At 61.6% G+C, this 9,029-nt stretch overlaps 1 long non-coding RNA gene across 1 annotated transcript; it reads right to left on the bottom strand.

The window, feature by feature from the left end:
* Positions 1-838: 838 nt before the first annotated feature.
* On the bottom strand, positions 839-4,304 carry LOC140614639 (uncharacterized). The gene is made up of 2 exons (XR_012015434.1): positions 1,824-4,304; positions 839-1,506 (listed from the first exon to the last, which is right to left on the bottom strand). It is a non-coding gene; the product is annotated as an uncharacterized lncRNA (long non-coding RNA).
* Between the last annotated feature and the right edge of the window lie 4,725 nt (positions 4,305-9,029).

Below are 9,029 nucleotides of genomic sequence, written 5' to 3'. Positions count from 1 at the left end.
CCCGCACCTGCTCTCGGCTGCGCACTCGCCCCGTGGGGGGAAGGCTGCCCCCGGCCCCTGTCCGGCCCCCTGCCCCGTCCTCCCCGTCCCCCCGGCATCCGTCACTCTCTCTAGTCACCTCGCTTCTCTGTCTACTTCTGTCTTCATCCCTCAGCGGAATGTAACTTCCAGAACACAGATCTCGTCTGTTAAATTTTGAATTGTGTCATCGGGTGGAGGGCCCTGGCCCGGAACTGGCACCCGGTAAATATCGGTTAAACGAAGAACCACCCCCCGCCCCATCCTCACACAGCAGGTGCTCATCATCAAGGCGTGGTGGCTGCCGCGCCGTGGAGGGGACTTGCATCGTTCGGGGAACCGTCCCCTTGCTGTCTCCTGCTCCTCCTCCACCCCCAGGGACACACGGCGGCTCTGGCTCTGTGTGACCCGGGTGACCGGGTCCCCACGGCCAGGCACCCCCAGAGCCGGCCCTGGCAGGGGCCCGGGGCTTCCCGGCGGTAAGCACGGTGGGGCGAGCGGTCCGGGAAGGAGCAGTGGCCCTCGCGGGGCTGGTCCCCATGTGCTCCCACGTGGACACAGCTGTCCCCTCGGATGGGCCAACCCAGAGCTTTGCAGCCGCCTGACAACTCCAACGACCTGCCCCCGACCCCCCGGGGCCTTTGCCGTGAGGCCGCCTGGAAATGAGCTCTCTGAAGGGACACAGCCCGTCGCTGCTGTCCTGGGGCCCAGGTGACTCCCAAGGCCTTGCGGTCACGTGGGACCCAATACCTCCTATCTTATTGTCCCCTCTTCCAGAGGAGCCAACACCAGCCCTGTTCCCGTCAAGGAGCCCGAACACTCTCATTCAAAGGCTGTATTTACAAACGAAGCAGAATGGCCATAAACCTGCTGACCTTGCTGCTTCTGGAATCTCATAAAAAGTTTCCAAGCTGCTCCTCCCTGGGGCAAGGGAGGGTGTTGCAGTCGCTGCTCCTCGTCCAGGCCGGGCTCTCGCAGTCCTCCCTCCGCAGTCCTCCCTCCGCAGTCCTCCCTCCGCAGTCCTCCTGCAGGCCCCAAATGTAGGCTTGTCTGCTTGGCACGGGGCTTAACTCTGGAGGGGCTGCTCTTGGGGAAGCAGAGGGGGGGAGAAGAGACCGAGCATCAGGCACTGTGCAAAGGCTCTCCCCGCTCGAGCGGGGGCCCATCCCAGGCGAGCCTCACCGGCAGCTCCACCCGCGTGCCCACGTACTGGAAACATCTGTGGCGGACCCCGCTCATTTGGAGGGGGGGTCCCTTGGATACTGGTTAATGAAACATATATATTTTCCAACGCCCTGCACACTGGGAGCAGCCGGGTGTTTCAGAAAAGGCCAGCAGGAGGCAGGGGACAAGGATACGGGTGGGTTTCTGGAAGGCTATGGTCTTGCTGCTAAAAAAGAGTCACACTTGCCTGCTTTGTGGCTTTTGTGCTTTGTCATTCTTCCTTCTTTGAATGAGGAGGTGAAACTTAGAGAAGCAGCTCCTAATCTTACGATCCAAGAGATGAAAGATGATCAAACGGTAAGAAGTAAAGAGCCCGGGGCACGGACGGCAGCGTGGGAAGGCTCCTTCAACCCCCACCGGGTGTGCGCCGGCTTCTTCCCACCCAGGGAAGACAGGCCTCCCCTTGTGCTGCGGGTGGGCAGACGCAGAAGTGGTCCCCGTGATCCCCACCCGTTGCGGGGCATGTCTTCGCGTGATCTACTCCCTTTAAAAATGAGGGTGACTAGCTTTGAGCCCACAAAATAGGGCAGAGGGGATGGAATGTCACTCCCGTGACCGCGTTAGGTCACGTAAGGCCTCACCTTGTTGGCAGACTTGCTGCAGAGACTCTCCTTGTGGGATTAGTGCAGTCGGCAGCCGTGGTCCTTAGGAGCTGACGGCCAGGGCCAGGGCGGCAAAGGCCCGCAGTCCCACGGCGACAAGGAAATCCACTGTGCCGACAACCTGATGAGCCGGGAGGGGCATCCCTCCCCGGCCAAGCCACCACATGAGAAGGCAGCCCCGCTAACCCCTTCACTGCAACCTCGTGACACCCCGAGCTAAGGACGTAGCCAAGCCATGCCAAGATTCTCGAGTCACAAAAACTGCAAGAAAATGCATGCATAAATTCGTGTCAGTTTGTTTTCCAGCAATAAGTCACTAATACACCCGTTTACCCGGCCCTGGCTGGCCTCTGGTTACACGCAGACCCCGCTGCTGGGGACGCGGAGGGGCACCGAGGGACACCTTCTCAAAGTGTTGACACACGGGAGTTGATTCCTACAGAAGGCTGCTATTTAGCCACTTCTCAACGTATCATAGTGATTAAGGACTAGAAAAAAAAAGAGCATTTGTTAAATAATCCTTTGGGGGAAGACTGGGAGCGAACGGTGGGAGACCGGACGGCACATTCCTCTTCCTTAGAGCCTTGAGTTCTGTTGCACGTAGTTTCGTAATCGGAAAATCCCGGTACCAGCTGGCATCCCTTGATCCCTCTCTGTGTACAAAGTGCCGCGCCGAGCCCTTCACCCGGGTTACCCCTTTGCGCTCGCAGCCATCCTACAGGCGAGGAATGATTATTGCTCCCGCACGACAGATGAGAACGCTGAGATTTGGAGAGGTTGAGACGGGTCAGGAGGCAGCCGGGCTCCGCGGCCAGCCTGCTTAAACCCCGTGCTAGCCGTTCGTTTGCAAAAGATGGGAAACAGAGAAATCGTGGTAATAAGAGGGGCGGGAATCCTTTCTTTCTATTCTCCGGACGCCTGGGAACAAGCAGGAATGGTTTCTTCTCCAACCTGCTTCGTACCAGCGCAGAGCTGAGGCTGCACGTCCGCAGCAGGGCGTAGCCTGCGCCCCGGCTCGTCCAGCTCCCGGGCCAGGCGCATCCACATGCTGGGAGCCGGGCTGCGCTCCACGCATCTGCTGGGGGCGCCCCGGTCACTAAGCCCTTGCTTCTCCCACGCGGACAGTGTGAGGTGCCGTGCGCTTAGGACTATCACGGATAAAGCTGCAATTAGTGTCTTTGTGCATCCAGGTTTTTCCACATTTTGAGCGTACGGGAGGGTCCTCCCAGCCTCCTCGTTCTCATGGTGCCCACCGTATCCCCCATTTATTCCAGGTGCTCAAGAGAACAACATGTCTCTGATGCCAGAGGCACAAAAATATACTTCGTCGTTGAGGTAGAACAACTGGAACTTGGGAAGACACACACACACACACACACACACACACACAGACTGCAGTATGGTGGCAACTTACCCGGGAAACCAGTTTTTCACCCCATCTGCTGCAGAAGGGTTTTGAACCGAGGTGATGGACCAGGGAGTGGAATGGACGGGACCGTGGGCCCCTCAGAGTGAAAACAGCTACCGTGTGCCGAACGCGGACCGCCGGCCGGGCACCGGGCGCAGCACTCTGCAGAGGCTGTGCCTCGGGTCTCCGGAAGGGCCGCAGCCTCCCAGCCAGGGATTGGATCTCCTCCCAGTGACACCCTCCGACTAACTAGGGGAACGGAACATAGTGGACTCGCGCTGCCGTAAGCCGCTAACTTGGCGGGGATTCGTTGCGGCCCCAACAGAAGTCTAGACTGTGTCGGCCTCCTTCAGTCCCTCCCCTGTTCCCCATCTGTGATCCGACTCAGCGCGATGTTTCAGTTTTCCTGTTAAAAGGAAAAACAAGTTGAAAACCAATCCTTCCGCCTCCTCCTCTTGTGTGGGTCCAGAAGACAAATGTTGGTGCCGGGCCGGGACAGCTCCGCCCTGGATCAGCAGTGGGGGGTCACCGGGGGTGATGACCCGGGTGCACCCCCTTCAGGCGCTCACAGGCCCCCGCCCCGGGGCTGCAGCTGTGGCCTTGCCCCCATGCGGCACTGGACGCGGGATGGAGACGTGTGGCCCAGCTGTCCAGGCCGGGCCCAGGGGCGGGGACAGGGCAGCAGCAGCCCTGCAGGCCCAGGTGCTCCCCGGAGCCACTCGGGGCTCCCACCTGCCGTCAGCAAGACTGCGGACCTGCAGAGAGGGCCACCGCCGTGGCCCGGGGTCAGGACAGCCACTGACGCCACCCTGGGGGCCCGAGGCCAAGAGGGGCCCCAGAGGGAATGCGAGACAGCAGGATTGGGGTTCCAAGGGTGGGCAGGAGGGCTGAGTGGGGCCGAGGCCTCGCCTGGGTCCCCCTTCCTGCATACTCAGCCCTGCGGGCCAGGGAGCCTCGGAGGCCTCTGGGGCGCGGACCCTGCAAGCGCAGCACAGGGCACAGGGAGGGGCCCTGGAGAAACCTGCCGACTCTGACCTCAGGCTGCTGATGCCACCACCGGGGGGGCGGGGGTGCAGGGTCACGGGGCGGGGGACGAGGACGGGGCACCCAGTGGGGCCTGGGGGTGGGGATCACTGAGCCCAGGGGGTGCAGGGTGCATGGGGGGGCGAGGACAGGGCACCCAGTGGGGTCTGGGGGTGGGGATCACTGAGCCCAGGGGGTGCAGGGTGCATGGTGGGGGCGAGGACGGGGCACCCAGTGGGGCCTGGGGGTGGGGATCACTGAGCCCGGGGGGTGCACGGGGGGGCGTGGCAAGGATGCGGTGCCCAGCAAGGCCTGGGGGCCTGGGGCCAGGGTCACCAAGCCGGCCACACTGGGGACTGGAAGGGTAAGCAGGTGCTCCTGGTGGCTGCGGAACCCACCAGGTGCCGATGGGCCTTCCGGCCTCGAAAATTAGGGAAACTCCCTGCTGCGTCTGGGGGATTCTCGTCGTGTGCTGACGACACCCTGGGCAGAGGGCCCGCTGACCCCCCAAGGCCCCGCCGCGCACCCCCTGGGCCCAGGACTCCTCGCCGGGGCCTGCACACCCCAGCTGTAGTCAAGGCACCAAGGCGTCCAGGCCCCAGGGGTGGAATCACAACGGCTACAAGCCAGACGTTAATAGTCCATAGGCACCTGCCAGCCGCAGCCCCCGCAGCCCCCCGCGGCTGACGTGACCCTGCGCTGGTGGAGAAGGCTCTGGTCGGGGACCAGGGTCAGGCCGCTGGGAAAGCTTCCGAGATGCATTCACTCCCCCACTTGATGTGGCACAGTCGTTCCAGGAAAAGGATGCTTTGCCACCTCACACCGCGACCCCTGCCACCTTTCTACCTCTGAATACAGTCGTGAGGTCCGGAGGCGCGGCAGCCGCCCCGCAGCCATGAGGCAGCCAGCAGGAGAATCAATGAGGCACACACCTGCAGAGGATGGAAAAGCGCCTGGCATCCTGACGGCCCCACTGAGCGTCTATTCTCGTTGTAGGCACTTGCCTCACCTCCAGACTTCCCAGAATTTGAGATCATCGCACATCTTCATGGCTTGGGCCACCACCAGTCAGATGTGTTGCTTGCTTGTTGCCAACTATGTCCTGAACCACGTAGTTGTTTCCAGAAGGACGGCCACCTTTCTTCTCACAAGAATTAGGAAGCTCGGGGCCTGTTACCGAAGCGACAGCCCGTGACCAACGAGCCACGTGAAAACTCTAAGACCACGTTCCTCCAGCCCTAGGAGCAAAAAGCCTTCTTGCTCCAATCCTGCTTTCCTCTCCCTCGGCCGAGAGGACACAGTTGCTCTCCTGCTTTCCTGCCTCCAGACCCTACCCACGGCCCCACTGCCGTCTTCCCCCGGCTCGGTCTGCGCTCGCGGAGTCGCGCGTGGCAACAATCAGAGTCCGATCCTCCTTGTCAACTGCAAAGGTGAGCTGTCGCCAGGCCTGTCAACAGTCACAGCAGAAAGAGCGTATTTATTCATCTAAGACCTTCATGACTCACAGTCTAAACACTCTACGAACCCTGGTCTGGCGAGGCGTCCCCGGCCCGGGCTCCGGAGAGAGCGCCCACCCCCCCCCCCCGCCCCCAGCACCACTTCAACACAACAGACTCTGGGCTCCCTAATCTCCGGGCTGCACAAGTGGTCGAGTTATTACTGACTCGGAGTCATGACGTAGAACCTTCCACCTGGAGTGTGTGCGTGTGTGAGGAGGAGGAGGGGGACGGAGGTCGACCCTGTCCCCGGGCAAGACGGGAGCCTTCCTACGGCGATAGGCCGCTGCCTAAGGACAGCCTCCTCAAAATAGGCCCCGTTCCTTATAGGACGAGAGCTCAAGTCTCCCCACCTTTTGGTGACCCCCTGTTTTATAGATCCTCTTGCCTGGCAGTGTCAGCCGGGACTCAACGAATTTAGCCATGCGGAGGTGGGTCTGTGCAGGGCTGAGTGCGGGGGAGACGGAAGAGAAGAGCCGCGACCTTTGCAAACTTTCGACGACGTGAGCCTCTAATTAGAATTCTTCGTCTTTGGGGATCCCTGGGGGGCTCAGCGGTTTGGCGCCTGCCTTTGGCCCGGGGAGCGATCCTGGGGTCCCGGGATCGAATCCCACTTTGGGCTCCCTGCATGGAGCCTGCTTCTCCCTCTGCCTGTGTCTCTGCCTCTCTCTCTCTCTGTGTGTGTCTAACATGAATAAATGAATAAAATCTTAAAAAAAAAAAAAAGAATTCTGGGTCTTTGTTTCCACCTTCATCCCACGCCCACAGTGACCAGGACTGTCCCCTGTGGAGTAGGGAAATGCACGACACAAGTCGTGGTGTGTCTCGCTCTCTCCCGGCCCCTCCTATGTGTGGGTGTCGCTGAGCCTTTACTTGCCTCAGGAGCCCCCCGCCCCCCGACCTCCTTAGGGGCGCCCGTCCCTGCCTCACCTGCCACTCCCTTGAGGGGAGCGCTTATCATCTGCCAGTTGCCTATCCTCGCGTCCGTCACCTCCGTGGCAGCGGGAGGCTTGCCAAAGCAGGGTCCATCTCAGGTCGCCACCATACGGAACATTCCCTGACACAGGCTTGGCCCCTCGAGTGATATAAACTGAGCAAAGATGGTAGAGGGAGGGAAGGGGCCGTCGTCCACAACCCGGCAGACACCAAAACGGGCTTTCGGGTCCCTGAACTTGGAAAGGAGGACGAGGAACAGGACCGACCAAGGGGGCATTCCTGAGGTCCCGGCCATCCGTGTTCGTGAACGTACCACCACTGTGGGAACATGGACCAAGCCTCACACTGCTCTGTCCAAAAAAGGGGGAGCGGTCGAGACCTTCTTCTGCCTCTAAGGGGCTCTCAGAGCATTGCTTGAAGTGCTCCTTTTGCATAAGAGCCTTGAGTGAGCTGCTGCGGGGACACCAGGACAGACGGGCTCCCTCCTGCTGCAGAAGGCAGATGCACAGCATCCGTGGGGAGGCTTCTCAGTGGGGGGGTCACCATTCAGCGGAAGGAGAAAGTAAAAGGCCCACGGCTCCGTCCTGAAGCACCATTAATGACCGGGGGACGGGCCCACCTGTGAGGGACCCCGCGTGGTGCTGCTCAGGAGTCCCCTGACCTGGAATCTGGCCCCCCCCGACATCCCAGCACTGGTCAGGGGAGCTCTCCCAGGCGCCGGGGGCCCGTTAGTGGGGGGAGAGAAGGCCCACGGCCTCTCGGTTAGGAACCCCTAAGTGGGAGAAATGACAGGAGCCACCAAACTGTTCTGGCTGCCAATCGGACCAGGAGCCTCCCGGGACCCCGCCAGGGGGGAGGACGGGTGTGGGAGGGAAGGCTCGGGAGCCCAGAAAACATGCTAAGAGGGAAAGCCGAGGAGTCAGAAATCACTCCTCCAGCCCTCCCGTCTTCAGCGATTTGGCCAACCCGTCAGTTCCGCTCGTTTTCCTGAGGCCCAGGCTCTTCGGCTGTAAAACGGAGACCACACGCCCTAACCCTACAGACCTGCTGCAGGCCCTCGGGGATCACAGGTTCACAGCTCCCGACCCACGCAGGCCTTGGGAGCATGCACGCGCGCTTAGCACCACCGACATGGGGTCTGAGAACCCAAGTCAGCTCTCCCTCCTGTTATCCTGTGACCCCCGGTCACCCCCACTTGGATATTTGCCCCCAAGCTGGTGTGGCTGGGGAATTCCAGATGTTATCGGGCTGCCTTCCGGGGCCGGACGCACTGCCTGCGCCCCACCTTCACCCTCTGTCTCAAACACCTGGCACTCTCGCGCCACCGTGTACCTTCTTTTTTGTGAATCCGGGCATAGATCTCTCCCTGGGCTTATCTAGAACCTTCCTCTCTTGGATGTTGACCTTCTCCAGATTCAACCCAGCGTTGCGGCCCCTTCCTGTACAGTCCCTGTCCCCCCCCCCGCCCCCAACCTGGCTGGACTCTGCTTCACTCTGCGGGGAGCGAGGCCAGGGAGGCAGCACGGGCTCAGGCTTGGGCCTATCGTCGGCACTCGTGGCTTCTGCCCCCTCATAGGATGTGGGCCCCAGCAGCTCCCCGAGTTCCCCAGCCGAGGCCGGAGCCAGCCAGGCAGCTGCCCACCCCCCCCTCCATTTAACGGCCACAGGCCTGCGCTCAGAGACCCGGCGGCGAACGGGTGCCGCGTGTGCGGAAGCCCCAAGCCTGGCCGCCGCAGCTCGTCCCTAGATGGGGCCGCAACTCCACCCGCACGGGGCTGCGCCCTGGGGAGGAGGCGCCACCGGCTGGGACCGAAGGGCAGGGGGATGGCTGCTCGGCAGACCAGGCAGGAGCGTGGAAGTGACCCTGAGACCATCAGCTACCCCGACCTGAGAAAGACTTTCAACAAATGATGCTGCTTGTCCGAAAACCCAGAGGACAAGCACACCCCAAACCAGCTTTGGGATGCGACCGAGTCCATAAAGGGGGGGCATTGGCTAAAATTGATTAAATTATTGGTTAAATAAATTCGCCTTCTTGGGACCGTGATGCAAAGGGGAGGGAAGAGACCCAGACATCTCCCCACGCAACCCGCACAACACTCCGAACCCCGGACGGTGCCCTGAAACCCCCATCAGAGTCGACCAAGCGCCCCGGGCAGCCAGGCGGCGAGCTGCGGGACGTGGGTGCAGACCCAGCTGTGCCTGGCGGCCGGGATCTCTGCGCTTCAGGCCCGTGCTGGCCAGGACCCTGGGCGCCCACCGCCGCGGAGCCCCGTTACCCAGAGACCCCGTGTCTCCCCCGGCAGTCGCCCCCCCACTGCC

This window comes from Canis lupus, chromosome 23 (genome assembly GCF_048164855.1).
Source record: "Canis lupus baileyi chromosome 23, mCanLup2.hap1, whole genome shotgun sequence".
Classification (NCBI taxonomy): Eukaryota; Metazoa; Chordata; class Mammalia; order Carnivora; family Canidae; genus Canis; species Canis lupus.
Note: the sequence above shows the minus strand (reverse complement) of the source record. Positions and strands in the feature narration are given on the sequence as shown.